Genomic DNA, 16,914 nt, shown 5'->3' with positions numbered 1-16,914 from the left:
CATAAACTGCAACAAATGAATGCAACAGTTTCACAGTCGCACAGTTCTACCTGTCCTCTGTCAAAACATATGTTTTTAACGTTTTCAAATTTTTCCGTGTGTGGACCGTCAAATCCTGCATATGTCCAAGCAAATGTGAACATGTCCTGGAGTTTTGGAGAGCGAAGTTGATTATGTGTGAGTGCCTGAACTTAATTGTCTGAAAATGAAAAATTAAACTCTTCACTCGAGGGTAGACTTGAACAAGGACCTCTCGTTCTGCAGCTGCTCACTCTAACCACGGGACCACGGCGCTCCTTAGCTCACACTATCCTTGATGTTGCCTATGTTGCGCATGGACTACTCAGTTTGTATATTTTGCTTCTTTTTTTCATAGTTCCACACAACTTCTTCCTGTTTTCTAGGTTGTTTTTCAAGGCCTATCCACTGTGCCAACTTATAACTAAATCTGAGGGGGGTGCGATGCGGAGGTTCCCTTGTCAGAGCATGATAGTACGTATTTACTCCGCATGACCTTTTGCTATGTGGGATGTACTTGGTTCCAAAAGTAGCTACTTTTCTGGACTGTGAGGAACATGCCTCTATATGACGCGGTATGTCCTCTAATTTATCTTACCTTCTTTACTTTATTCCCGTGGTCCAGACACGAGATACACGATACAGCCAGAAGAAACGGCGGAAAGTCTCCCTCGTACACCGATTCTTTAAATTTACAGATCAGCGTGACGCAAGAGCAACTCCACATCTCTTCCATAGACTCCCAGGTTAGTTCCCTGGACATTCTTTTCCGGTTTAGCATTAGTTACATTCGCAGTCCCTATATTAGCGGTGAGTCTTAATTTTTTCGACGGCTACTGTCATACCTTTGTTATAAGGATTTCAGGCACTAGAGCACTACTCTTCGATGGGTCGCTCCATCGTCTAGTACGCGGTTTCCTTTCCCGGAACTTCTCATAAAAACCAAAATTTCACTTGCCTTCGCTACTAGAGATTTCAAATGTTCTTCCAATGACATACTGCTTCGAAGTATAGCCCCAATGTATTAAAGCAATGTTATGGATCTAGTTATGGGCAGTGCTCGACAATTGTCCACGTGTGTAGAGAGTGGTCATTGTTTACACCAAATATAGGAAATACATGTGTCGTTGTGTGTTTCCTTACTGACATCAGCGGACAATGCTTTCCTGTCGGAAACAGCATATCAGCGGGCAATATGAGGCTCTGATGACCATATCTCATAGATCGAAACTTGTCAGCCGTTCGCAGCAAACTAAATTCGGACTCAGTCGTGAAGTGAACAGTTACCATTGCTCTGTAGTGCATTACACATCTAGCTACAAAGACGCTACCCTGTAATGACCGGTAATCAGTGCACATGTTGATGGTCGCCTAGTGTGCACTGATGTGCCAAATCATTATGACCATCCACTTAACCAATTGTTTGTTCCTCTTTGGAACAAAATACATCACTGATTCTGCATATCAAGTACCCAACCGTGTGTTGGTAGGTTTATGGGGGTATGTGGTATTAGATGATTACTCGCAGGTCAAGTATTTAGCGTGAATAACAGGCCGCTGATCGGCGTAAGTGCTGACGGCTCACGGTAGTGACCTAGATGGGTTCCACAAGATTTACATCAGGCGAATTTCGTCGCCGAGCCCTCAACGCGAGTTCACTGTAAAGCTCCTGAAACCAATGTCGCACGGTTCTGGCTCCGAGACGCGGACAATTATACTGCCGAAAGATGATATCGCTGTGGCTGTGCGGTTCTAGGCGCTTCAGTCGGCAACCGCCTGACCGCTACGGTCGCAGGTTCGAATCCTGCCTCGGGCTTGGATGTGTGTGATGTCCTTTGGTTTGTTAGGTTTAAGTAGTTCTAGGGGACCGATGACCACATATGTTAAGTCACATTGTGCTCTGAGCCATTTGAACCATTTTTGAATTTTATCGCCGTCGGGGAAGACATCATCAGGCATGAAGGGATGCAGGTGGTTCGCAGCTGTCAGCGTGTATTCGATTACTACCACATGTACAATGCAACCACAGGAGAATGTCTTCCGTAGCATACTACTACTCCCGACAGCCTGCGCCCTTCGCGCGTTTCACGTTTCGAGCCGCCATTCACGTCGATGACGATGTTTGTGGAGACGATCATCGACCAAGGCAGCAAAAATGTGATTCACCCAAAGAACCGATTCGTTTGCATCGATCGAAGGTCGAATCTCGATGGTTCTATCCCCAGTGCAATCATAACTAACGATGTTGTTGGGTTAACACGTAAACGCGTAGGGGTACTCTGCAGCGAAGCTCCATGTGCAACAGAGTACTATAAACAGTGTACTCCGAAACACTTATGCGCGCACCAGCATCGTACTCTTTCCACACAGACGCCACAGATCACGAGCTCTCCTACTTCACAGAGCAGACAAGCCCCCGAACCCCACTTTCTGTGAAGAGTCTTGGACGTCCAACCATTTAGCGCCCAGTGATAGTTTCACTATGCTTCTACCTCTTTCCGTAGATGCTCACGACAGCAGAACTTGAATACTTAACCACCTTTGCCGTTTTCAAGACACTCGTTTACAGTTACAGGCTCTTCCTAATAATACACTACTGGCCATTAAAATTGCTACACCAAGAAGAAATGCAGATGATAAACGGGTATTCATTGGACAAATATACAGGGTGATTCAAAAAGAATACACAACTTTAAAAATGTGTATTTAATGAAAGAAACATAATATAACCTTCTGTTTTACATCATTACAAAGAGTATTTAAAAAGGTTTTTTTCACTCAAAAACAAGTTCAGAGATGTTCAATATGGCCCCCTCCAGACACTCGAGCAATATCAACCCGATACTCCAACTCGTTCCACACTCTCTGTAGCATATCAGGCGTAACAGTTTGGATAGCTGCTGTTATTTCTCGTTTCAAATCATCAATGGTGGCTGGGAGAGGTGGTCGAAACACCATATCCTTAACATACCCCCATAAGAAAAAATCGCAGGGGGTAAGATCAGGGCTTCTTGGAGGCCAGTGATGAAGTGCTCTGTCACGGGCTGCCTGGCGGCCGATCCATCGCCTCGGGTAGTTGACGTTCAGGTAGTTATGGACAGATAAGTGCCAATGTGATGGCGCTCCATCCTGCTGAAATATGAATTATTGTGCTTCTTGTTCGAGCTGAGGGAACAGCCAATTCTCTGACATCTCCAGATACTGTAGTCCAGTTACAGTAGCACCTTCGAAGAAAAAGGGGCCAAAAACTTTATTGGCTGAAATGGCACAGAAAACGTTCACCTTAGGCGAGTCACGTTCATACTGAGTTGTTTCCCGCGGATTCTCAGTGCCCCATATACAGACATTGTGACGGTTGACTTTCCCGTTAGTGTGGAAAGTTGCTTCATCACTAAAGACAATCTTTGAAACGAAAGATTCATCTGCTTCCATTTGAGCAAGGATAAAATCACAGAAATCGATTCTTTTAATCTTATCAGCTGCAGACAGTGCTTGAACCAATTTCAGACGATAAGGTTCCATAACTGACCTTTTTCGTAGGACTCTCCATACAGTTGTTGTGGAATTTGCAGCTCTCTAGTAGCTCTGCGAGTCGATTTTCCTGGGCTGCGAACAAATGCTTGCTGGATGCGTGCTACATTTTCATCACTCGTTCTCGGCGGTCCAGAACTTTTCCCTTTGCACAAACTCCCATTCTCTGTAAACTGTTTATACCAACGTTTAATACACCACCTATCAGGAGGTTTAACACCATACTTCGTTCGAAATGCACGCTGAACAACTGTCGTCGATTCACTTCTGCCGTACTCAATAACACAAAAAGCTTTCTGTTGAGCGGTCGCCATCTTAGCATCAACTGACGCTGACGCCTAGTCAGCAGCGCCTCAAGCGAACAAATGTACAACTAAATGAAACTTTATAGCTCCCTTAATTCGCCGACAGATAGTGCTTAGCTCTGCCTTTTGTCGTTGCAGAGTTTTAAATTCCTAAAGTTGTGGTATTCTTTTTGAATCACCCTGTATTATACTAGAACTGACGTGTGATTACATTTTCACGCAATTTGGGTGCATAGATCCTGAGAAATCAGTACCCAGAACAACCACCTCTGGCCGTAATAACGGCCTTGATACGCCTGGGCATTGAGTCAAACAGAGCTTGGATGGCGTGTACAGGTATAGCTGCCCATGCAGCTTCAACACGATACCACAGTTCATCCAGAGTAGTGACTGGCGTATTGTGACGAGCCAGTTGCTCGGCCACCATTGACCAGACGTTTTCAATTGGTGAGAGATCTGGAGAATGTGCTGGCCAGGGCAGCAGTCCAACATTTTCTGTAGTAGAGCCACTGGTCGTAACACATCTGAAATGTAACGTTCACTGTTCAAGGTGCCATCAATGCGAACAAGAGGTGACCGAGACGTGTAACCAATGGCACCCCATACCATCACGCCGGGTGATACGCCACTATACCGATGACGAATACACGCTTCCAATGTGCGTTCTTCGCGATGTCGACAAACACGGATGCTACCATCATTATGCTGTAAACAGAACCTGGATTAATCCGAAAAATTGACGTTTTGCCATTCGTGCACCCAGGTTCTTCGTTGAGTACACCATCGCAGGCTCTCCTGTCTGTGATGCAGCGTCAAGGGTAACTGCAGCCATGGTCTCCGAGCTGATAGTCAGTGCCGCTGCAAACGTCGTCGAACTGTTCGTGCAGATGGTGGTTGTCTTGCAAACGCCCCCATCTGTTGACTCAGGGATCGAGACGTGACTGCACGATCCGTTATAGCCATGCGGTTAACATGCCTGTCATCTCGACTGCTAGTGATACGAGGCCGTTGGGATCCAGCACGGCGTTCCGTATTACCCTCCTGAACCCACCGATTCCTTACTCTGCCAACAGTCATTGGATCTCGACCAACGCGAGCAGCAATGTTGCGATACGATAAACCGCAATCGCGATAGGCTACAATCCGACCTTCATCAAAGTCGGAAACGTGATGGTACGAATTTCTCATCGTTACACGAGGCATCATAACGTTTCACCAGGCAACGTCGGTTAACTGCTGTTTGTGTATGAGAAATCGGTTGGGAACTTTCCTCGTGTCAGCACGTTGTAGGTATCGCCACCTGCGCCCAACCTCGTGTGAATGCTCTGAAAAGCTAATCATTTGCATATCACAGCATCTTTTTCGTGTTTGGTAAATTTCGCGTCTGTAGCACGTCATCTTCGTGGTGTAGCAATTTTAATGGCTAGTAGTGTAATATGCCCTTTGTCAAAGTCTCTTATCTCAATAGATTTCTCCATTTGCAGCCCATGTCTTCGCTAGGGTGATCCACCATCCTTGACTGCACAGCTTACATACTCTTGTTACCGCGTCACGTGCCCGCAACGCCACCACACGGCATCCAACGTCGCGGTGAGCTGCGGTCATAATGTTTTGACTTGCCAATGTATGATGCTGTACACCTAAAACAAAAATTTGGTTAATAATGTATTTATCTCTGAACCAGGTGAACCTATTCTATTGATGAAATGTGGTTATAAAGGATTGTCTACCATTTATGTTATGCCGTTATTCGATTTACTCTCCCGATTGGACAAAAGTGCATTCAGTGGGTCTATTTGAATAAGATAAATTATGGGCAGATACACAAGTAAATTACATGGAAGGTTAGCTGAAGATGCACTAATTTCTATTTAATACTCATTACCCCCAATAATCTTGTAATAATTACAACACTCATTTCACATTAATGGGAAAGAGCCTTTGTGAAATGTTTCTGTTCTCATAAATCACCTCCAGCGTCCAAAGTAAAATTGCATACGAGCTCTCATAGCGACACAATATTCATGATACCAAGTGGTACACTTTTTACATTGTATCCATTCACGTTTACCTTCATCTGCAACACGTGACCATTTCCCTGGTACCTTCCCCATTTCCAGGTAAGGATGAAGTGTCTTATGGCGAAGATAAGAAGACGTTTAAGCGAAAACAGCTGCCATTCGGTGCCACGTGATTCACAACGATGGTAAAGAAACACTCTAGTGTATTTGTATAAGCACACCAGCAGCAAAACCGTTAGGTCCTGTGAGACATACGGCTGTAGAGGCAGTTGTCTGTAGATAGTAGTCTAAGGCGAACTGTCCAGAGCTTCTGAATTTTATCCAGTGTGTTCCACATCTTCGTCCTCAGAGTTGGATATTTGAGGTTGTCTACTCAGTCATTCTTGGAAAATAAAAATACTTTCCTATAATTCTTAACTTTTCTTGTAGCAACCGTAGTCATGTATGCGACAATAGTCTTCGTTTTCACTGATGTCCTCGCCTATATTAACTGATTCGAGATGTTCAGGTCTGTTAATTACTTGATGAAAGACTTTTTCCACACGAGTGAGTTCTCGAACTATCTCCTTGAAGGACATTGCAGGAAGGGGGTGTAGAACCATTCAAAGCATATCCGTATCTCTGGCACAAATTATAGTTGTGTGACACTCTCGTTCTACAGCTGACTAGTTCCAGCAGTGGCAGCTCATAGGTATACATTCTGCGTGTTCACAAATGTTTAAATTCAGATAAGCATGAGAGTGTGAAATTAATAGCACCTGCTGGATAACAGTTACGCTTATTAACATATTTAAAAACTCCAGCCGCTGTGAATGATAATAGTAGTAATATGCTTAACTTATCTGCTAAAAGGAAGAATCGTTTCTGTGGAGTTTTGTTGTTTTGTACATAATTAAGTACAGTTTATGCCAAAAACGAAATTATGTTTAGGCTTTCGCTACTTTTCGTTTCGCATTTATGTGTAAGTTGGAGTTTTCTTCCTTTTTTATTTTCGAACAAATGTACAAGATCCCTAATACATGTATTACCTAACGAATTAACTTCTGGGCTGAAAATCATACATTCTTACGTTGCACCCACGCAACAACTTACGCTTATTATACCCTTCTTTGTTAAATGTTCGCTTGTGGTCACGCTTATTTGATTTCTTCACTTTCTCAAACAACGGATCTTGTTTGGGAGGCCCTACTTCCTTTGCAGCTAAGCTTTCTTGGTAATTTTCTTTTCTGTTAGTGCTTAATACAGGTTCAACAGAATTCATGTTGACACTGCACAGGAAAGCCCATTCCTGCACAGTAAATAACCAACTCCAAACACAAAATGCCATTTGCGGTAATTATTAAATTCAAATGGTACTCTCTACCCACAACGTCACTTGACTAGAATACAAATGAGGCGCAAAGAGCCAAAAGAGTCAAAAGCACAGCGTCTTTGACCTGCCCATATTGAAGTTAACGTCAGAGAAACCAGAGACAGCTTTTCGTGAATATTCAGATATACGTACAATGTGGGCTTACTGTACAGATAAACCTGACCACAATAAGATCAACAGATGTCAGAAGCGTGAATAAATGCTACAGCCTCGGAATCTACGATGATTATTAAATGATAAAATTCAAAATTTAGCGTATTATATCTGATAAAGAGTTCCACAAAATAGGTTTTCCTATCAGTGTAACAGTAGCTAGGTAGGACTAATAAAGGATATAGAGAAAATACAAATAAGAGCAACGCGTTTCTTCGCAGGTTCGTTTAGTAAACCTGAAAGCGTCGCGGAGATGCTCATCCAACTCCAGCTGAAAGCACTACAAGAGAGGCTTTGTGCATCACGATGCAGTTTACCTTCCCTAGATGCCCGATCTAATTTTATTATATGGCGATTGAACTGGCATATCTGTGCAGTGCTACTGCCTAGAGGGAGTTATGCCAAGCGAACGTGGATGAAAGTCTGTTGCCGTGTGCTACCATCTGGTGGTGCTGATGTAAACTTGTATTTGAGTGGTAAGGGTTAGCACTGCTAGCCATGAACCGTGCACATTATTTATCAAATCCGCATGTATTTGGCTCATAAGGCAGTTACGTCACGCCAGTTAAGCATGCTCAGAAGCTGCTCGAAACGTGCACAAGTGAAGGTGTGCTCGAGACCCTGATGCTAAGTTTCACAGAGTCTAAGCCAGCGCGGTAGATTAAGAGTAGTGTATTTCAGATTACCACATTTACATTACGTTTAACAGCATTCAAGCAAAAATAACCGATAAATCCGCAAAGTGTCAAAAGTAAGGGTGTCCACGTGCGCTTCTGGTCTTACACAACATCCGCCACTGAGTTCCCATCTTTCCTGTTACAATAGAATGATCAGAAAACTCAACCGCGATGTTCTACAAGTTTTCTCTAACTTGTTGTGCCACTATTTCTCCTGGTGCTAGTTATGAATAAAAGTATCCAATTCCAATGTTTTACCTATTTTTGCTATTTAACTTAGAAAAACTGATGTGACATTCCGATTCTGCACTAACATCACTAAATACTATTGAGTGCTTTATGGCAATACAAACACTGCGACCATTTGCATCTAGCCTTCCCATCGATGTATCCTTCAATCTGTAACTTGATTTTTTCTTTATTTCCTTCCAACTTCAATCAACTTTCCGCTTCAAATACTATGTGCGCATTATTTTCTTTAATTGGCGACACTAAGCAATTCTGGGACCGTATCATGTAAACGGCTGCAGATTTCTAATACCACATTAAGGTGACTTTTACTGGTAAACAGAGTAGGGTTGGGGGATACAGCCTCTGTTCATCACACGGTGCACCACTATTTTTAATAAAATCTTCACACACCGTTATGAACTCTACTGAACAATCTCTTTAGTATTTCAGAGGTACTGGTTACGTGTCACTGCCAGATTCCAGACATTTCATATTTTCTCGTAGTCCATAATCTCACACTTCACTGTAAAATCACTCACAAAAGCAATTCACACAAATTGTTACACGTTTGAAAAATCACCCCTAGGTCAGCGGAAGACTTGGCTCTGAGCACTATGCGACTTAACTTCTGAAGTCATCAGTCGCCTAGAACTTAGAACTAATTAAACCAAACCAACCTAAGGACATCACACACATCCATGCCCGAGGCAGGATTCGAACCTGCGACCGTAGCGGTCACGCGATTCCAGACTGAAGCGCCTAGAACCGCACGGCCACACTGGCCGGCTCAGCAGAAGACTATGAACCCATTCTGCCCTCAACCCTACCTTCTTCTGTGAGAGACAAAATTCGAAATATCTTTAATTTATGACAAATACATCTAAGAGGGCTGGCCTACCGAGTACTGAAGTAAAACATCTCCCATTGATGAGTTTATTCGTTTATTTAATTAAAATTTTTCGCTTGGTTTTAAGTTCTTTGCTCTACACATCTTCATCAAACACGATTACAGAACACCAACACAAACACAAGAGAAGCCGGTGTCTGGTAGCCACTATGTCTGTCTGAGTGCCATTAACATATATTTGTGCGTGATGGAGTCATGGTCACAATCGTTTTCTGCACTAATATCTGTCTAAGAAACACGCCACGTCTACATTAGCGACGTAAATATCTAAAGTAATGGTGTTATTCTACCATTTGAATAGGAAAGAAATTTTGTGTTTAAAATTGTGTAATTTTGTAAAAAGTCATTTTCTTATTCTTGTATGATGTCTAGGCAGTAAGAAATAAATCTTTATTAGTTTATTACATTTAAAAGTCCAAAATTAGAATTACGGTTTCAAGTTACATGAGAACCCGAGTTCGACCAATGCTTGGGTATTGCGCCTCAGTCTGTGACCCTTACTAGTTAGGACTAATAGAGTGTATAGAGAAAATACAAGTAAGAGCAACGCGTTTCTTCGCGGAGATGCTCATCCAACTCTAGCCGCAAGCGCTACAAAAGAGGCCTTGGGCATCAATGCAGTGTACCTTCCCTAGAAGAGTCAACCAACGATTCTTTCGTCTTACTTAAATCTCGCGGAAAGAGCATGAACTTGAAACTGGAGAAATTAGAGCTCATACGGAGGCTCACCAAAGTCGTTTTTTCTCCGCACGGAAGAGGAAAGGGAAGAAGTGACTGTAGTACACGAAGTATCTGGCACCACACACCGTAAGTCTAGGTGCGCATTACAAATGTTGATGGTGAAAAATGGAAGCAGACGTATTCATTTCAAATCATCAGATACATAATAAAAGTGCAGTAAAATGAGGATATATATGTTACTCGTACAGGGTGTTTGTAATTTAATGTTCCAGTTTCAAAACTCTGAAAAAAGAACCACTGCTCAGAATGATGTCAAAGTTGAACGGAATGGAATATAACTGAATAAACAAAAAATTAACGAAAATTTTCCCAGTAAATGGCCATAACGTAAATGGCTTCAGCTACAAATGACAGATGAATCGTATTACGACGGCTATGGTGTGAGTTAGACATTAAACCAACCGTACAGTGCAATATGCATGACCACAGAAGTTAGCACTGTTAATTAGGTATGCATATTCACCACGGCAAGATCATATCACATCCGATGAGGAATGTCAGTTTTTTAACCATCCCGAGGCCAAAAACCGCGTAGGAAACGACAGTGAAATTGGTTTTTAGTGTAGTTCAGTATGCTGTCAACCGATTTCTGCCACAAGATGAAATCTAAGAACAGCATGCTCCACAACAGATCGGAATGTCTCAGGGCTCACGATCAGAATGCGTCACTCTGATTAAGAATAGGTGATCTGGACGGGCAGGATGTAGTGAAATGACAATTGATAATTCCAGCATTTCCAAAATGCTTCTGCAGCAGCTGCTTTAGTGACTGAGGAATTTGCAAAGTAGTGCGATCTTACGTAAAAATTATCCTTCCCGTATCTTCACGGTGTTGAAAAGTTGGAATGACGTTGGTGTGCAAAAGACTTTCGTAGCGTTTACCAGTGACGATACTGGTAACAGGACCCTCAGGAGCCATATCCTCGAAAAAATATGGCCTTGCGATAAACGATGCCGTCAACCCGCACCGCACAGATATCTCTGCAAAATGAAGCGGTACCGGTTGACTTGCGAGCGGATTTTCCGTTGCCCATATTGTGCAATTCTGTAAAAAATTGTAAACTTGTGGTAAGATCTTATGGGACCAAACTGCTGAGGTCATCGGTCCCTAAGCTTACACACTGCTTATTCTAACTTAAACTAACTTACGTTAAGGACAACACACACCCATGCCCGAGGGAGGACTCGAACCTCTGAGGGAGGGAGTCGCGCGGACCGTGACAAGGCGCCCAAGACCGGGCGGCTACCCCGCGCGGCTGCAATTCTGTGTACTGACATGTGCTTGGAGGTAGAAATGGGCTGCGTCTGTCCACAGAATGTTCCATCGCTCTCCATTGTCCCCTTCGACGCGAGCAAGAAATTTTAGAGCAAACGTTTATTTCACCGGCAGGTCAGCATGAGGTAACACCTGAACATGGTTAATTTTGTATGGATAGCAATGCAGGATGTTTAGCAGAATTTTATGCATTGTGATCATAGGAAACTTCGGGCAGTTTCCCGTGCACAGCGTGTTTACACGTTACCGCTAGGTCCCTCTTCCAGTGCTGTGGCCTCATCTTTTACTGATGTCGGATCAATTGCTTTTCTCCCTCTGCCATATTGCACTTCAAAAGAATCTGTCTGCTCGAATTTTGTAATCATTTTCTCCAGACCCCTGGCAGTTTTTGTTTTTGGCATGCACCTGAGTGCCCGGAACGTCTTCAGAGCTACTGGCGCAAAGTTAACGTTCTTCTGAAACAGCTGTACCAGCGATCTTGTATTGAGAGAGTCATGCTGAGTATCTCAGACGCAGACTGAGGAACAGCCGTCTATCACACATCTTTATCTTGCATATTCTACTCTTACCGAGCCATCTAGTGGTAAAATTTTCGTTAAATTTCTTTTTGTTTCCACAACTTCTCCTCCTCCTTCGATAATATTCCATTCAAATTTGATGTCATCTGAAAATTGGTTACTTTTTACACCGTTTTGAAATTGGAACTTTAATTTTAATCACCCTGTACAACATAATGAAGCAGGCCTTTGTGACCGAGCGGTTCTAGGCGCTTCAGTCCGGAACCGGCCGGGGTGGCCGAGCGGTTCTAGGCACTACAGTCTGGAACCGTGCGACCGTTACGGCTGCAGGTTCGAATCCTGCCTCGGGCATGGATGTGTGTGATCTCCTTAGGTTAGCTAGGTTTACGTAGTTCTAAGTCTAAGGGACTGATGACCTCAGATATTAAGTCCCATAGTGCTCAAAGCCATGTGAATCATTTTGAATTTGAGTAAAGTTGAATGTTACCGCAGAAGAGGTAACAGATATATCTGTGTTGATCGATTCTACCAATCAGACTGCGGTTCATTGGTCGGATGCTTGTAAAATGCGATGTGTCCAATGAGAAGAATGCTTACAAAACACTCGCGCGTCCCATCCTAGAATATTTATCAAGTTTGTGGTACACGTACGAAATAAGAATAACAGGTGATATGGAACATATACAAAGAAGAACAGCACGAATGTCGCAGGTTTGTTTGACCCGTACGAGAGCGTCACGGAGATACTGAAAGAAAAGTCCTTAAACAGCATTCGCTCGAAGACAGACGAAAATTATGCCATAAAACCTAATTTACAAAATTACAAAAAATGTTCAACTGTGTGTAAAATGTTATGGGACATAACTGCTAAGGTCATCAGTCCCTAAGCTTATACACTACTTAACCTAAATTATCCTATGGACAAACACACACACCCATGCCCGAGGGAGGACTCGAACCTCCGCCGGGACCAGCCGCACAGTCCATGACTGCAGCGCCCTAAACCGCTTGGCTAATCCCGCGCGGCACGAAATTACAAGAACGAGTATTAAGTGAGGAACATAGTGCAACGCCCAGTGTATCGTTTGCACCAGGAATTTTGAGGTGAATATTAGACCAATTACAGTACGCCAGACACGTTTAAGCAATTATCCTTTCCGCTCTCCATACGTGATTGATAATGGAAGAAATCCTAAGGACTGGTACTTTGAGATGTCCCCTCTGCCATTCCTTTTATAGTGAGTTTCAGACTACAGATGTGACTGTAGAGTAGATGCGGCTTAAGGAGGTACTTATAGAAAAAAAAGTGTAAAAAATGGTTCAAATGGCTCTGAGCACTATGGGATTTAACTTCTGAGGTCATCAGTCCGCTAGAACTTAGAACTACTTAAACCTAACTAGCCTAAGGACATCACACACATCCATGCCCGAGGCAGGATTCGAACCTGCGACCGTAGCGAAAAACTTTAAATAATGTGTCATGTTTGCGACTCACTTTGCTTCTACGATATAAGGCAGCAAGAAATAAACAGTGAAAACATTGAATGTACCTGGCAGATTAAAACTGTGTGCCCGACCGAGACTCGAACTCGGGACCTTTGCCTTTCGCGGGCAAGTGCTCTACCATCTGAGCTACAGAAGCACGACTCACGCCCGGTCCTCACAGCTTTACTTCTGCCAGTATCTCGTCTCCTACCTTCCATATCAGGGCACACTCCGCTGCAGAGTGAAAATCTCATTCTGGAGTGAAAACATTGCTTTGCAGGTGTGGTCTGCACTGTTTGGTATCACGTTCATGAATGATATGAGTAAATTCGCTAAATTTCAGATGTGAATGTTGGTAAGGTGGCCACCGCGGGAAAAGTGAGCACTGCGTATTCATTGCCCTGAACAATGCTGCTGCCTGAGGAGAGGTGGTCAAACTAGTTTTAACATACACCATCATTCTTGTCAGTGAGCTTGACAAAGGATGAATGTTCCGTTATTTTTTACTAAAAACGTCTCTGATTTTCACTCGTTTGATGTAAGGTAACTCATTTCAATTACCCTCACTTACATGTGGAGTAATACTTTCTCACAATTCAACAACGCCTTTTGGTCTACCAACGTTGTTCTTGTCGTTTCTTTCGCTTTGGTAGTTTAATCTGTGAACCACTACTGCCGACAGGGGGTCCGATCGTGGAAAGTAGCCCCACTGCATGTTAGAAAAAATAGCGAAGTTGTTTACCCCAATAGGAGTTAGTTACTTCCATTTATCACGCATAATGATACAGATCAGATTGACTTTAAACCCTTTTATATGAAATGTTGTCATTTGTCATTCCGTTTCTTTGTGAAGGTTTTGAATTAAATAATTTTTATTATTTGAAACAGCCTTTCTTCTGCTATATTTTCCATAATATATAAATCCGATTGACAACGGTCTGGTGTCACCACTTGGTATTATTTCAGGTGCTAGGGCATCATGATATCTAGAAAATCTGGCTAGAAATCAGAACAACTAACATAGCAAAGTTCCTGTATATTATTTTCTTCTTCACTTAAAAATACTCTACAGTCACATCTGCAGTCTGAAACCCACTATAAAATGCATGGCAGAGGGTACACCTCAAAGTACCAGTCCTTAGGGTTTCTTCTATTATCATTCACGTATGGAGAGCGGAAAGGATGATTGCTTAAACGTGTCTGGCGCACTGTAATTGGTCTAATATTCACCTCAAATTTAGTTTCAATATGTGAAAGCGGCAAGTTTTGTGTAAATAACATGGTGAGGTAAAAATTCGATTTTCCCTAGAGTGGCTGGCTACCTTACCCCATACTCCTCTATTAATATTTATATACATTTATCTTACTTAACAGGTGAAAATCACAATACCATAATCATTGTTCAGAGTCATATTTGGTATTTCATAACTGATTTTCGTTCACATGAATTTTCGGTCACATCCCATTCAATGACGAGAAGATGGGTCTCTTAAATCAACGCTTATAATGCGCCGAAGCTACGGCAGGGTCTTGCAATTTAGCAGCGCTTATTCCATAGCCTCATTATGCTACTGAATCATTAACACGTAAAGAAGCTCTCTTTAATAATGAGGCAATTCTTTACAGAGTACCCCTCATGTTCGGCAAAGGCAGGTCGTCTGGCTGAAACGAAGGGACAGAAGTACGCGCTTAGCCCAGAAGCATCTCTACAATTTTGATGAGCGTGAAACAATAGCTTGAATCAGGGAACTGATACTCTGGACAAAATTAAATCGCTAATGAAGCTGTGAAAGAAGTGGATTCTTGCTGTATAATATATATTCTCAACGATGTTGAAAATTCCCTTATGATGCTGTGGACCTACACAGTTATTACTTTATCCTCTCCCCTCACCCTCTCTCCCTATCTCTGTATTTTATCTCAGCAACTACTATCTGCGACAGTCCAGTTTGTAAGATGGGCAAGAATAGACGATCCTTAATTCTGATATAGAAAGTACAGACATTACAGTGTGATTCACTGATTCATGAAGTAGAAGACATCACACAACCGACAGCATATGGTAATTTCCCAATTTCCGTGTTGTTCTTCCGTTCTTTCCCTCTTCTGTCTAAAATGCAAATTAGTGTTTCTCATTTAAGCACATCATTGTCAGTGGTACATTTTCCCTAAAAAAGCAATATAGATTACGTTTCTTCCGGTCAGAACAGTTAGAAACTATGAAAAGTGGATGTATTTCCATATACTCATTAAGTGTTGAAGTTATCACCACACACAAATGATCATTTTTACAATGTTCACCATTAGTCAACTACTATGTATGTTACGTTGAACCAAGTGTAGGTCATAATCGTTAGACACGACAGTTACTCAGACTGTCTCATTACTAACGAAATAACACTTTTGTGAAGGGGTCACTAACATCAAGAACAAGTAATTTGGCTTATATGGACTTTAAACATATGTTACGTACATCATAATACAGAAATGATTATATCCATATAACTGTGCAGGATATCTGACCTTGGCCTTTAATAGAGTGTGTAGCTTCCATATGCTGCAATTTGAGTGCCGTTACAAGTAATATCTCAGGTCAGATTACGTCCATGGAGAATCTTCCTCAACGTAGTTTTCGTGTGAGCGCGAGGACTAACCATCTGCCGTTCGATCATATCCGTGACGTGTTTAAGGATAGACAGGACCGGCCAGTGAAGCAGTTGTATCTTTGAGTCTTCGAGGAGGACTTTTGTCTTCCTTGGTACATGTAGCGAGGCGTTCCCTGATGAAATTTGACGCATAGCGTTGACTGAACAGCGCTTCCAAAATTTTCCAGATTCCCATTATTCAGATTTTTCTCGACAATAGGCGTTCCAGCAATCAAGACGGCCGAATTTTGGGCCACAAATGAATTTTATATGTATGAAGTCAAGTGTACATATTGAAGTCAAGTGTACACATTGCGGATCAGTTTTGAGTTTGCAAGTGATTGTACTGTACAGTCCTGGAGACGAAGATAACGATAACGATAATGTTAAGGCGTTAGTACATATAGTTTTAAAAAAATAAAAATGGTTCAAATGGCTCTGAGCACTATGGGACTTAACATCTCTGGTCATCAGTCCCCTAGAACTTAGAAGTACTTAAACCTAACTAACCTAAGCACTACACACATCCACGCCCGAGGCAGGATTCGAACCTGCGACCGTAGCAGTCGCGCGGTTCGGGACTGAGCGCGTAGAACCGCGAGACCACCGCGGCCGGCAGTTTTTAAAAAAAGATGTTATTCGTAGTGCCATCTGTCAAGGACGTTTATCTGTAAAGCTCTGCACTGGTGTACACTTTATTTTTGAAAGACAAAGAACCTAGAGACTGTAGAACCAGAAGAAACAACAATGTGTAACCGACAATTATGACCAGAAGATTCTGAGAGTCATAAATGAGCTATTCGTTCCTGAATATTCAATCCGCAGTGGAATTTGCCCAGATTTGAAACTTCCTGGCAGTTTAAAATTGAATGCCGGACCAGGAATAGAATCTGAGACCTTCGCTTTTTGCGGGCAAGTGCTCTACCGACTCCAAATCTTTCTTAACAGCTATACGCTATCTAATACAAAGCATCCAGACACTTATTAGTGGATGTTAATTTAAGGCGTGTGCACCCTTCACCTTTACTACGGCT

This window comes from Schistocerca piceifrons, chromosome X (genome assembly GCF_021461385.2).
Source record: "Schistocerca piceifrons isolate TAMUIC-IGC-003096 chromosome X, iqSchPice1.1, whole genome shotgun sequence".
Lineage (NCBI taxonomy): Eukaryota > Metazoa > Arthropoda > Insecta > Orthoptera > Acrididae > Schistocerca > Schistocerca piceifrons.
Note: the sequence above shows the minus strand (reverse complement) of the source record.